Source organism: Ostrea edulis, chromosome 4 (genome assembly GCF_947568905.1).
Source record: "Ostrea edulis chromosome 4, xbOstEdul1.1, whole genome shotgun sequence".
Taxonomy (NCBI): Eukaryota; Metazoa; Mollusca; class Bivalvia; order Ostreida; family Ostreidae; genus Ostrea; species Ostrea edulis.
The window spans coordinates 22437316-22451292 of NC_079167.1; the positions used below are offsets into that span (position 1 = coordinate 22437316).

The 13977-nt window shown below is 35.1% G+C and overlaps 1 long non-coding RNA gene across 1 annotated transcript; it reads left to right on the plus strand.

Annotated features, from left to right (window-relative positions):
• The first annotated feature begins 5479 nt into the window (after positions 1-5479).
• LOC130054041 (uncharacterized) lies at positions 5480-6526 on the plus strand. Its single transcript, XR_008802303.1, has 2 exons — positions 5480-5734; positions 6341-6526. It is a non-coding gene; the product is annotated as an uncharacterized LOC130054041 (long non-coding RNA).
• The last annotated feature ends 7451 nt before the right edge of the window (positions 6527-13977 follow it).

Below are 13977 nucleotides of genomic sequence, written 5' to 3' on the forward strand. Positions count from 1 at the left end.
TCATTGAGATTTTACGCCGTTTGGGCAATATTTCAGCCATTTTAAGGCGGTTATGTCTGGAAATTTACTTTCAGCCTCGGATTGGTCCTAGTAATTAAGGTGCACTTAGATGACACTGCTGTTCGCTTCAAATAAGTGATTTGATTGTTAAACTAACTCTCTATCACTATTAATTTTGCATTGCTTACCGTTTAGGTATCAAAATCTCAGAATGAAAACAATCACTAGGCCTAAATTTTTCGTTCAAATGAAGACTTCCATGGCACAATATTTTATCTTCTGAAATTGAAGAGTTCCAATAGTTTGTTTTATCTAGTTATTGAACTAGTGTATTTCCACATACCTACTTGTACATCGCTAATTTCAACAGGAGGCCCAAGGGCCACATCGTTCACCTGAGTCACCTTGGGTCATATTTAAAGATTTTCCGTATATATTTGTATGCAAAACTTTGATCCCCCCTTGTGACCCCATCCTACCACTGGGGGCCATGATTTTTACAAACTGAAATCTGAAATATGTCAGAAAGCTTTCATGTAAATAGCAGCGTTTCTGGCTCAGTGGTTCTTGAGAAGATTTTTTAAAGATTTTCCTTACATATTTGTATGTAAAACTTTCATCCCCTATTGTGGCCCCATCCAACCCCCGGGGGCCAGTATTTGAACAAATTTGAATCTGCATTATGTCAGGAAGCTTTCATGTCAACCCCACCCTATTTTTGCATTTTTGTGATTATCTCCCCTTTGAAAGGAACATGGCCCTTCATTTGAATAAACTTGAAAGTCCTTCACCCAAGGATGCTTTGTGGAAAGTTTGGTTGAAATTGGCCCAGCGGTTCTTGAGAAGAAGTCGAAAATGTGAAAAGTTTACAACGACGACAGACAACGGAGAAATTTTGATCAGAACCTTTGGCTCAGGTGAACTAAAAACAACCTATGGGGACTCTTCAATTTCGGGAGATAAAATATTGCACCATGGAAGTCTTCATTTGAACGGAAAATTTAGTGATAGTTATTTTAAGGAATTTACATTCTTAGACGGTAAGTAATGCAGCATTGATAGTGATACAGAGTTGGTTTAATAGTCAACTAACTTATTTGAAGCGAACAGCAGTGTCACCTAAGTACATGTTAAAGTAAATTTCTAGACATGAATTATGAAGGACTGCTCCGAGATTCAGTGATGGCGTCAGTCCAATTATTCAGCCGAGCCGAATCTCAACCGAGATTACCACCCCCTCCCGGCTTTGTCATTTTCTTACTCCTCCCTAACCGATTGTGCCAGTATGCTCTTTCATAAATAAAACAAAAATTATAAATATACTGAAAAAGATTTTCATTGTAATTTATTCTTTCAAAGGATCAATTCAGATTTAATTGGGAAAACAATTTTCTGGGAAAATCAAATTATTAAAATAAGTTTCTTTGGTTATTTTCTGTCTTACGTAAATGAATTTTTCATATTTTTATTTCGAACTAATAATTCATTATCTACAAATTCAAGCAAAGATTTTGACATGATTTTGGCTTTGAAGACATTCAAGGCATGCCTGCTCCTAAGACATTTTAAAAATTTACAGTAGTATTTTAGGGGCACCCCTGTATTAGGATCGAAATTTACGAACAACCGACAAAAAATTACTGGAACTGTTTTTGAAAACTTGCATATTCATATTTACACGGGTATTAATTGTGCTTAGAATAGCTCTGTCAGCGTACAACGCTGTCACTGTATGCAAATGTTCCTCTTTGTCACGGTTCGAATCCACCTCGCGACACACTTTTACATTCGCCTTTTCAACACCTTTTAGGTCACCTGAGTAAACTCAGGTGACCTCCTGTCATCGGCCTTCGTCCGTCCGTCGTCCGTTAACAATTTTACATTTTTAACTTCTTGAAAACTACAAGGCCAATCATTGCCATTTTTGTTTTGAAGTTTTTCTAGGATAAGAAAAATATAAATTGTGAAATTTATGACAATACCTCCTCCGGGACCTCATGGGCAGGGCAAAATATGCACACAAAAAGGCCCAATCTTCAAAATTTTTCCTTCTCTATCCCCACACATATGGGAGAAAAACTGAATGCATGGCCATGAGGTCCATGAAACCCTAAACTAAAATTGTGAAATTCATGGCCCTTGGGTGAGGGGTTTAGGTCCTTGGTAGGGGCCAATATGACCATATTGTGAAAATGTAATAATATATATTTGAGAAAAACTAAATGCATGTCTATAATGTCCATGAAGCCCTTTGCGAAAATGTGAAATTCATGGCCCCTTGGTCGTTCAGGGCCAATATGGCCATATAATGAAAATGCATTAAATCTTAGAAAATCTTCTTCTCTACTGCCATATATATTTGAGAAAAACTAAATGCATGATTATGATATCCATGAAGCTCTCTACCTGAATTGTGAAATTCATGGCTCCTGGGTCAGGGGTTCAGGCCCTAGGGTAGGGCCAATATGGCCATATAATGAAAATATTACATAATAGAAAACATTCTTCTCTACTGTCATATCATATTTGAGAAAAACTAAATGCATGATTATAATGATGTTCATGAAACTCTCCGCTATATTGTGAAATTCATGGCTCCTGGATCAGGGGTGCAGGCCCTTGAGCAGGGTCAATATGGCTGCATAATAAAAATTTATTTAAAAAAAAATCATTTTTCCTTCTCTACTTTCACAGTCATGTGAGATAAATTCTAAATGCATGGTTATGACGTCCGTAATGTCCTCTTTTTAAATTGAGAAATTTATGGGTCAGGGGGGTTGGGGTTGGGGGGTGGTGTCAAAATGATTTATATTTTTCAAACTTCCATATTTCCTTCTTCTGTAAATGAATAGGATTGTATGCATATTCTAAATGATTATGAACAGGTGCACAAAGGACTCCATATTGAGACTTAAATGCAAATATGAAACTCCCTGTATGGTTTATGATACTCAGGTTACCGTTAAGGAACGTGGGCCTCTTGTTTTATTTTGTATAAAATGCGTATATTTTCCTTCAATATTTATATGAAATCAAATTCCTTGTACACAAAACAATCAATGGAACTATATCTCGACTTTGTTCCGAGGGCAATAACCAAGGAGAAGAACTCGTAAGTTATTTGAACTTGTTTCTGATCCTTTTGTATATTATTATGTACAATAAAATATGTTCAAAACAAAACAAAACAATAACCATTCATTTTGCGTTATACGAGTAGGAATGAATGAACCCACGGGTGATGGAGAGATTGTGTGTTCTTTCCATTCTCTACCCACTGGTGTCGATGTTCGCTTTAATCAAAATAAAGCATATTTGGACGATTTTTTCGTGTTATCTTAGGTACATTAATAATTCGAATTCATAAGTTACCGTTCCGTTTCATTTTCTGTTCCGCGATTTAGCAACACCCTATTTGTTGTACTATTAATAACACCACTCGTGATATGAAAATTTCCTGAATATTACATCTACCACCACTTGTCTTGTGCGATAGGCGTCGGAACCAAAATGGAAATGGGAAACCCGTGAAACAAAAGCAGGGGGGCTGGTTGTCTTGTGATGGAGAGGGGGATGATAGCCCATGAAACTCCAATGAGCAGAGGCGGATCCAGGAATGTTTGAAGGGGGGGGGGTGTTCTACCATTAATTTTGGTTTTCAAAGGGGGTGGATGTTTGGATCCGCCACTAGCTATGCCTGGATAGGGGTGGACAGGGGTTTAAACGTTTGATCAACTAAAGGGTCACATATACCTTCTTCCCAGCGGGGATAATCTTAACTAGACTACATTTAACGAAATCTTTCTCGTGCCTCGATTTAGACGCATATTTGTCAATACATGTATACATATGTTAGTTGTTTGTATCATGGGGCTGTGGAGTTCCCATTTATCCCTCTATACTAAAGATATCTTATAATTATAATCTATGAGATATCTTTTATTTTCCATGAGACACCTAGGCCCTAATAAATATTCTAAAACCTCATATTTTACAGTTCATAAGATATCTCATAAAATATATAAGATATCTTATAAACTATATAAGATATCTCACAAACTTTATAAGATATCTTGTATATTAAACTATAGCTGCAAAAATGTAGCCCTCTTCAACATTGTTTAGAGGAGGGCTATTAAACTCCATTAGATCTCGCGCCATGTTTGATGGGAATTGTATATTCTATAAGATATCTCACAACTGAATTTCTATAAGATATCTTATGTGTTTTATGAAATATTTCATAAACTTTATACCAAGATATCTTATATGTTTTATAGGATATCTTATAAAAGTAAATCCATGTGATACTTTATAGTTTGTAAAATAGCATTAAAATATTCATTTGTGAGATATCTTATAAAATATATATCTTATAAAATTTATGATATAGCTGTATTCTATAAAACATATAGATATATTATATGTTTTATATAATATCTTATAAGATATCTTATAAACTTTCTTTTATGACATATCTTATATAAAAGTTTTTTTTAAGATGTCTCATAAAAGTTATAAGATACCTTATAAAGTTTATGAGATATAAATTATATCAAAACGATAATAAGGAATCTTATAAAGTTTATGAAATATCTTATAACTATATAAAATATCATATATTTAATGAGACATCCTATGAAGAAAAACTATAAGATATCTCATATCTTTTATAAGATGAATAAATGTAAAAACGGCGTGCAATAGTAAAAACACGTTTGTTCGGTACATGTACACATGAGTTGGTTGTTTTATTATGAGGCTGAGGAAACACGTTTGTTCGGTACATGTACACATGAGTTGGTTGTTTTATTATGAGGCTGAGGAAACACGTTTGTCACTCAAAGTCAATAAAAGTGTGCAATCGATGTTGCCGGCACTTTATTAGAAAATAAACTATATCAAATCATATATTTTGTGTGCTATACATTCATGGACCCATAGCCTCCCTAGGCATGGTATACTTTTTATTTCCCCTTTACTTATAAACTTGGTAGGAAGCGTAGATACCTTAATGTTGTAACATACGTGACTGTCGCCGACTCAATTTTTAAAATTGAACAAGCAAATATAAAAATATGAGAGCCTGTTTTTTTAATTTTCTTTGGGTTTATATCATTTGTATTTCCTAAATTTTTATTCAATAAAAGTTTAACACCTTTTGCGTATGATTTTAAGCAATGGTGTATATATTACTCCATGTCGCCAGATTATATTATGTGATCATAGGGTCAATTAAACACCCAATGTATGAACAAAGATTTCGTATTATCTTTATGTTTTTGATCTATTTTGGCGCTAAAATATTCAAAAACTTTGGGAAAATATTCATCAAGCGATATTTGGATGTGGCATTGAGAAGAAGTCATCATTATTCTCAAAATTTTGCATTTCGATTTTAGAAATGTAACATACGATACAGTAAATTTTTTATGAAAACGTATTTCCAGAGCAAATGTTATCCCTTTTATGAAAATCTCGTAGTGTACAGAGAATGAAAATATAAACATTTCTTTTGCAGAAGTCATTGGTTGGTCTGAAATTTGACAAACGTGTCAAGATGTAACATTCGTTACCGAGAAATTAATTAAAGGGAATGATAGAACAATTTCCCGCGTATTTTTGCTCTCTGTCTGCATGATGTGGTATACGAAATGAACGTCTACTATGAACATTTGAGTTTGAAAGTCAATACGTGTTAAACTTTGAGAATTAGGATTAATTTTCTCTTACGGTAAGTACTGTCACAACAACTGCAATGTTTGATATACAATTTTGATTAAGCAGATGGAATGTTTTGGTCTTAATTTGTTCTTCTGATATCAAAGAATGTATATCGTATTCCAAATATCTCGAAATTCCTCTGGTGTAAGAATTACATTGAGTAGAACGCTGGTAATATACGTTACTCAAAGTAACGTATGCTACTTAATGAAATGCTTGATTAGACATCAAATATTGAACTACATATTGACAAAATATCATTTTTAATGATATGTTTGTTGAATATCAACTATGTTATGAAGAAACAAATGTGTTATTGTTCCCGTATTCACTAGCATAAACAGATATCCTCTGCAAGAAATACAGGCCATGTTTTTCTCTGCTACTGTCTTATTTATGATACGCATGTAACTATCCAACTCTACATTTATCAATTTTCTAGAATTCAGCATCTTTTCATAATATATCTTAGAAATGAAGGGATTAATCTCTGATTATTGTTCTATGCAATCTTATAGAGAAATCATTAAAAATTATTTTATCTGAGTGTAACGTATGTTACCAGAAATTCCGTTACGTAATATTATTCTACTTGTTTTTATTTTTTTTTTTTCAGAAATGGCGCTTGTGAGAGCAGAAGTACAGAATAACTACCATGAAAAAAAATGCATTAAAACATAAGAACAACCATGAAAAAAATGTTTTAGAAATAATATTATATGCTCCCCTTGTGGCAATACTGAAAAGGTAGAATGTCTGTATAGACAGTGAAAATAAAGGTTTAACTACCGGTCAAAGGCTACCATAATGATACATGTAAGTTTTGTCTCTCAAAATACTTATAAGCAACTGGTCATTTGAGTAATTTTGTATGACCTTTGACCTTGTGACTTGAAATCCAATGGGGGTCATCTATTCATAAGGGGGCACCAGTGTTTCAAGTTTGATGTCTATCAAGGAAAGACTTCTCAACGGACAATAGCGTATGTCCAGAGTAGTTTAACCGTTGTCCTTTTGACCTCAAAATCAATAGGGGACATCTATGTCTTCATGTTCACGTTAAATATCCATTCATAACACCGCGTAGTGGATTATACTGACAGTTTCTATGGAAAGGTATTCCAAAATAAGCAACAAAAACATAAGATTTGGTATACATTTAATCAAAATGTTGGGAAATTAAACATTTTCTTTATATTATCATTGTAAACAGATTGTTAGAAATGGGTAAATATGTTTCTTTCCATTTTTTTAATAGAAATGATGTGTTTATAATAATGAAAAGAAAAATCAGAAACATACGTTACTTTCATTGTTTATTATAACAAAGAGCAATCCAGGATTTAAAACATGTGTCTGTTATTTCTATAAGAATCATGAGCATTTATATAGCGAAACATCAATCTTTTACTTTTGTTTTAATCGCATATTTATTGCAAATTAACAAATTCAGAAGGAAAGACACATTTGGTAAAAATTTTTGCTTGTCTACGTTATATTTCTATTAAAATTGGTATTTCCATTGAATTAAGTGATGTCGTTATGATTTTGCAACATCAATCGTAAAGAATAACTGATGATGACATCGCTTTGGCATAATATTTTCATGGATGTACTGTTGTGTAAGTGTTGAAACATACGTTACAAAATTATAGCGCTACTTCATTTACATACAAAAAAGCTATCGTTCTATATCTATTGCTAGTCTTTTGTTTTCATGTTTCATACATATTGAACTGTTCGAGAATATTTGTTAATCAATTTTATTTTCTGCCATATCAAAGATATTGAAAGTGATATCTAGTCGTTTATTTTGCGCTCTTAAAATCTTATTGCTGACTTTTACAGCAGATAATTTCTTGTTGTGTTGATTAAATATTTTCTTTGAAAACCTGTATTTATTGTCTTTCACAAATTAGAAAAATATATGCTCAGTCAATTCCAATACAAGTTATGGAATAATACATGGAAAATTAATGTTTATCTTACATATTATCATGTCAAGGACTCAGTAACGAAGGTTACATGTGAGAAAAATCTCGAAAAATATACCATACTTTGACCTACTGTAAAAAAAATTCTGTCATACTTAACTTGAAACAATTTGAGGTGAGTGTTCAACAGATATTTACCATTAATAAAGGCATGTTACCATATATATTTTGAATGGTCGATAAACCACGATTTTGAAACCCTCAATTGCACGCTTTTATTGACTTTGGGTGTTGTTCGGTACATGTACACATGAGTTGGTTGTTTTATTATGAGGCTGAGGAAACACGTTTGTTCGGTACATGTACACATGAGTTGGTTGTTTTATTATGAGGCTGAGGAAACACGTTTGTTCGGTACATGTACACATGAGTTGGTTGTTTTATTATGAGGCTGAGGAAACACGTTTGTTCGGTACATGTACACATGAGTTGGTTGTTTTATTATGAGGCTGAGGAAACACGTTTGTTCAATACATGTACACATGAGTTGGTTGTTTTATTATGAGGCTGAGGAAACACGTTTGTTCGGTACATGTACACATGAGTTGGTTGTTTTATTATGAGGCTGAGGAAACACGTTTGTTCGGTACATGTGCACATGAGTTGGTTGTTTTATTATGAGGCTGAGGAAACACGTTTGTTCGGTACATGTGCACATGAGTTGGTTGTTTTATTATGAGGCTGAAGAAACACGTTTGTTCGGTACATGTACACATGAGTTGGTTGTTTTATTATGAGGCTGAGGAAACACGTTTGTTCGGTACATGTACACATGAGTTGGTTGTTTTATTATGAGGCTGAGGAAACACGTTTGTTCGGTACATGTGCACATGAGTTGGTTGTTTTATTATGAGGCTGAGGAAACACGTTTGTTCGGTACATGTGCACATGAGTTGGTTGTTTTATTATGAGGCTGAGGAAACACGTTTGTTCGGTACATGTACACATGAGTTGGTTGTTTTATTATGAGGCTGAGGAAACACGTTTGTTCGGTACATGTACACATGAGTTGGTTGTTTTATTATGAGGCTGAGGAAACACGTTTGTTCGGTACATGTACACATGAGTTGGTTGTTTTATTATGAGGCTGAGGAAACACGTTTGTTCGGTACATGTGCACATGAGTTGGTTGTTTTATTATGAGGCTGAGGAAACACGTTTGTTCGGTACATGTACTCATGAGTTGGTTGTTTTATTATGAGGCTGAGGAAACACGTTTGTTCAGTACATGTATATGTTGGTTGTATCAGAATATGTCGGGAAATACCAGATAAAACCCCGCGCACGCGCGGGAAAGACTTTTAAAATGCGTATCTGAATTGTTGCGCACGTGAATTGAATGAGCGATATCTTTAATTCAAATGAATTTAAGAATTAATAAAAAAAAATTTGATAATTGCGTGCATTAGTTATGTTATATTTATTGATATCATATACACTAAATAAAACTTGATTATTAGGAAGTCACTTGGCGCTCCAAAATGTTCCTAATGTAACATAAATTATCTTTCTCCGTATTGAAAATCATATTATGATTTTAGGAATGCAATATTGCAATCCGTCATGCCGAATAGTTGACCAAAGGCAAAATGAACGGTCGTTCATAATTTCAAAATATTAAAACTCAGTATTGCGAATGTGTTAATAGTGGTAGTTTTTGTCCGATGCGACAATTTAGAGGCAAAATTATGAATAATGCGCGTAGTTTCTTCTTACTCCATGAACGACAAACAGAAGAACTGCTACATGCATATTGTAAACAGTGGCCTGATTTTTTGGACATTGTCAGGTAGTGTACAACCTAATTTCGGTAAAATGATTTTAAACTTTTAAGTTATAAGGCACAAACTTTCCAGAACAGCTCCGAACCATTTGATATCTGACATATTGGACAGTTTTCTACTTATTGCTTACTTTCAAGATGTGTCTGTCATCACATTACATGTTCAACCAAAATAAAAACACTTTTCTGTGTTTATTCATGTATTTGTACATATCAGTTTAACTGTTAATAAATTATTACAAAAGTCGTAGCAGTGACGTTGAAAACATCAGATGACTATCGTATTTCAAACACTATCGATGTGTTAGATCACTGGTATCCGGAAGGGATGCGTGTCCTTCGTTGAATGAGATGTATATCATTAATATAATTATATATCTTCACAAAATGATAAATATGGACCTAGTAAAAACGAATCATGACTAACACTGAACACCTACACAATTTTATGCTGACCATGCATGATGGAAACCAATCGTAACTTCTCGGCTTGCCGGAAAGGCCTTAAAATGTGCGATTGGTTGTAGACCTAAGCATCTATGATGTTGCCTCGTTCCTGGTGTTTCGTTCTGGAAATTTCCATAAGATTGATTCAAAACTAAAATCACTGATTGAAGAAACGAACAGGCATATTTTATTTATTCAACAATTATCATAACTTATTGCTTGTGCAAGATCAAAATTAAGCATCAATAAACCTTTTTACTCTCATTTTTGCTATTTCAGTGTAATCTACGAAAGTACGTTTTTAATCAATTTTACAATATTAACTATAATCAAGTAATACTATTATAGCTTACGGACTTCATCTCACATATGAAAGGTGCAATCAGTAACTCTGGAGCAAGCGTTTCGGAGTTGATTGGCAAACTTAGTTAATTTATAAGTCTTCTTCTTCTTGGATATCCGTCGAATCGATGATGCTTTCAGTGTCGCCTCACGTGACTGTTGAGTCCGTGGACAAGCCATGTTGCGGGTTGTGCTTTGCTGTCTCTCTTCTTTTGCCTGACGTTTCACATCTAGGCCATCAAGACGTGTGGTCTCAAAGAGCTTGACGCCTTTGTTGACCTCAGTCCTCCAAGTGTCAAGGTCTTTGACCAGGGACTCCCATTCATCGACTTTGATGTAGGCTTTGAGAGGAGTCTTGACTGCATCCTTGTAGCGTTTCAAGGGAGCTCCTAGATTAAGTGTGCCCGGAGCAAACTCTGAGAGGATTAGCTGTTTCAGGAAACGGTCTGATCATCCATTCTCATAACATGACCGGCCCATCTGAATTGAGTCTTGATTAACAAAGCTTCGACGCCAGGTACATTTGCACGCTTTAGCACCTCTGCATTGGACTGATCCTATCTTGCCGCCACTTGATACACGTTATCTTTCATAGGCAGCGCTGATGGAATTAGTCCAGTTGCTTTATGTGGCGCCTATATGGCATCCAGGTCTCGCAACCGTTTAGTGGCAATGTCAACACAACTTATTTGCAGATAGCTACCTTTGTTTGCTGTTTTAGGCCGCGCTCACTCCACAATTTAGTCCAGAGGCGACAGAAGGAAGCACTAGGTCTGGACAAACCACTGGATAATTTCTTATCCAGGCTACAGTCGGAGGTCACGCGACTGCCAAGATAGGTGAACGCATCTACATTTTGTAACTGTGTCTCCTGAATCTTGATACATGTCTCTTGTGACACTGATTGCAGCTTGGCCTGGTGGAATACCTCTAATTTCTTGAGACTGATTGTGACACCAAACGAACCGCAAGCCTCTGACAGGTTGTCGGCTAGTTCTTGTAGGCCATCCTTGGAAGTGGCTGCTAGAGCAGTCATCTACCAACAGAAAGTCCTGAAGCAGAGCCTGCAGCACTATGGTCTTTGCCTTTAGTACTCGCAGATCGAAGAGTGTCCATCTGATTTGTAGTTTAATTTATAAGTATACATATGTACGATATGCATGTTAATCATCCATATAATAACACAAACAATGAATGTAAGTGAAAAACGTTGCTTTTGTCGTGAAATAAATCTATTGAAATATCTCATGAGAGTATGCAAATCGCGGACTCTAAGTTCTTATTTTGAATTCATAAATGTCAACAGTTTGTGCATATCTTTTTGTTTTGACAACGGATTGCTTTCTTCATTTTCCTTTAAAAGAGGAATCAATGGTCAAACGTTTTGTGAACTGTGTATATCGGTCTTCTTACCACCTTCAGACAGACAACATTTTATCCAATCGTATCAATACAAGTTCTTACTGCGGTCATGTTGAAAAATTTGCATTAATTCCCGGAAGTTTTTGTGTTACATCAGGAAATCTGTCGCTCATTCTTCCTGATTCCGCATTTCTTTGTGATGTAGTACAGTGTCCGGTTTCCGTTTTGTTATCCAACACATCGCAAAATCAGGATAAACATTCTCACCGAACAGTTATCCGGAAGTTGAAATCCTCTGGACAGAAGAAACGGCGATACTATCAAACATAACCCTGGCAGTCGCTGTGGGAAATTCATAGGATTGGTGTGCAGCATTAATAACCAACAACACTTTTAATATAGATCTAGAAAATAGATACAAGACCAAGAGAGAAATTATATAAACCTCTATAAATTGTCAAATTGAAATGGTCATGAATAAGCCGATGAACCTTGCGATCACTTTTACTCAACTGAGCTAAAAGCTCAAGTGAGCTTTTCCGATCACATTTCTCCGTCAGTATGTCCGTAAACTTTTCACATTTTCATAATTTCTTTCAGAACCACTGCCGATTTCAATCAAGCTTGGTACACATCATCCTTGGCTGAAGGGCTATCAAGTTTGTTCAAATGGGGCCATGCCCCCTTACGGAAAGGTAAAAATTAGGAGGAGTCATTTAAAAATCTTCTCAAGAACCAGTTGACCAAAAAAGATTAAAATTTACATGAAAGCTTTCTATCAAAGCGCAGATTCACGTTTGTTGATATCATGCCCCCCCCCCCCCCCCCCCCCCCCCGGAGGTAGGATGAAGCCATAAGGGCAAGGGGAAAATCTTTAAAAATTTCTTCTCAAGAACTGGGCCGGGAAAGTTAAAATTTCCATGAAAACTTCCCGACATACAGTAGATTCAAGCCCCCCCCCCCCCCCCTCCAGATCATGGTCTCCGGGTGTACGATGGGGTCAAAAAAAAATTTATGCCCATGTGACTATACTCGATAGTCAAAGGCATATCGTTTGCCCGAAACATTAATCTTGTTCATAACTTTTGAGTGAGAAGTGCTTGGGTTTTCATGTGCACATTACTTTCTATTGTGACATGACCAAACCTTTGATACCAAAATTAACTTTAACCTTGGAGTTTGATCTACTTTAAAACTTGCCTATTCAATATCTCCTGAACTAAAAGGTAGAGTTTTCATAATTTGCATTAAGAAAATTCTTATCGTAAGACCTAAATTTTCATACATGATTTTTGACCTTGAACTTTGACCTAAATTTCAGAACTCTCTTTGATATTCAAAAGTAAGGTTAAAATTTCGAAAAAATTTGGGTCAAACCCCAAGGTTAAGATCACAAAGGTAAACGTCATGTATGCAATGTTATTAGGCCTTACCATAGGTAATCTTTATGCAAATTAGAAAAACTCTACCTTAAATAATCCAGGAGATATTGAATAGGTTCTATTTTCTTTAAAGTAGCCTAGGTCGATCAAACTCCAAGGTCAAAAACTTTGGTCATTTCACAAGGAATGTGCATATGATATCCCTATCGCTTCCCACTAAAAAGTGATGAGCAAGGTTCAGGTCTCGAAAATATACAATGTATATGCTTTCAACTATAGTCGCAGGGGCAAGAAAAAAATAAATATTAATAATCCACACAACTCGGTACTTGTGTGACCCTACTACTTTTGAAATGATTGTTTTTTTTAAAAATTATTTTCCCAAATTTGGACTCCCTATTGTGGCCCCATGCAACTCCCGGGCCAGGGTCCTGGTTTGAACAAATTTATGTCAGGAATCTTTCATGTTTTCTCAACTTTTTGGCCCAGTGGTTCTAGAAATCTTTAAATGACATCTCCCCATTTCGTTTCTTAGAACGAACTTCAATCAGGTGTGCACCCCCCCCCCCTCCCCCAAAAAAATCCCGGCAACTATCACGCATGTTCTAAAATGCAAGAACTTATATATATATATATATATATATATATATATATATATAAACGCACTTCGTTATATATATATTTATATATTCTGCATTCTATCGACTGCACATGACTTAATATATATATATTTATTATTCATATATTGGTATAATACTGATACTGTCCAGTTACTTGTATATATACATGATTAGCAATTCATATATGTATGTACTTGTTTCCCCAACATGCTGCATCCACATGCAGTTTGCAGTCTATGTAACCTGTAGTTAATGTTGTAAACTTTCGTTTTTCAATTTCCTTCTTTATAAACTGTCTTACTGTTATGCCCTCTGGGCCCAAA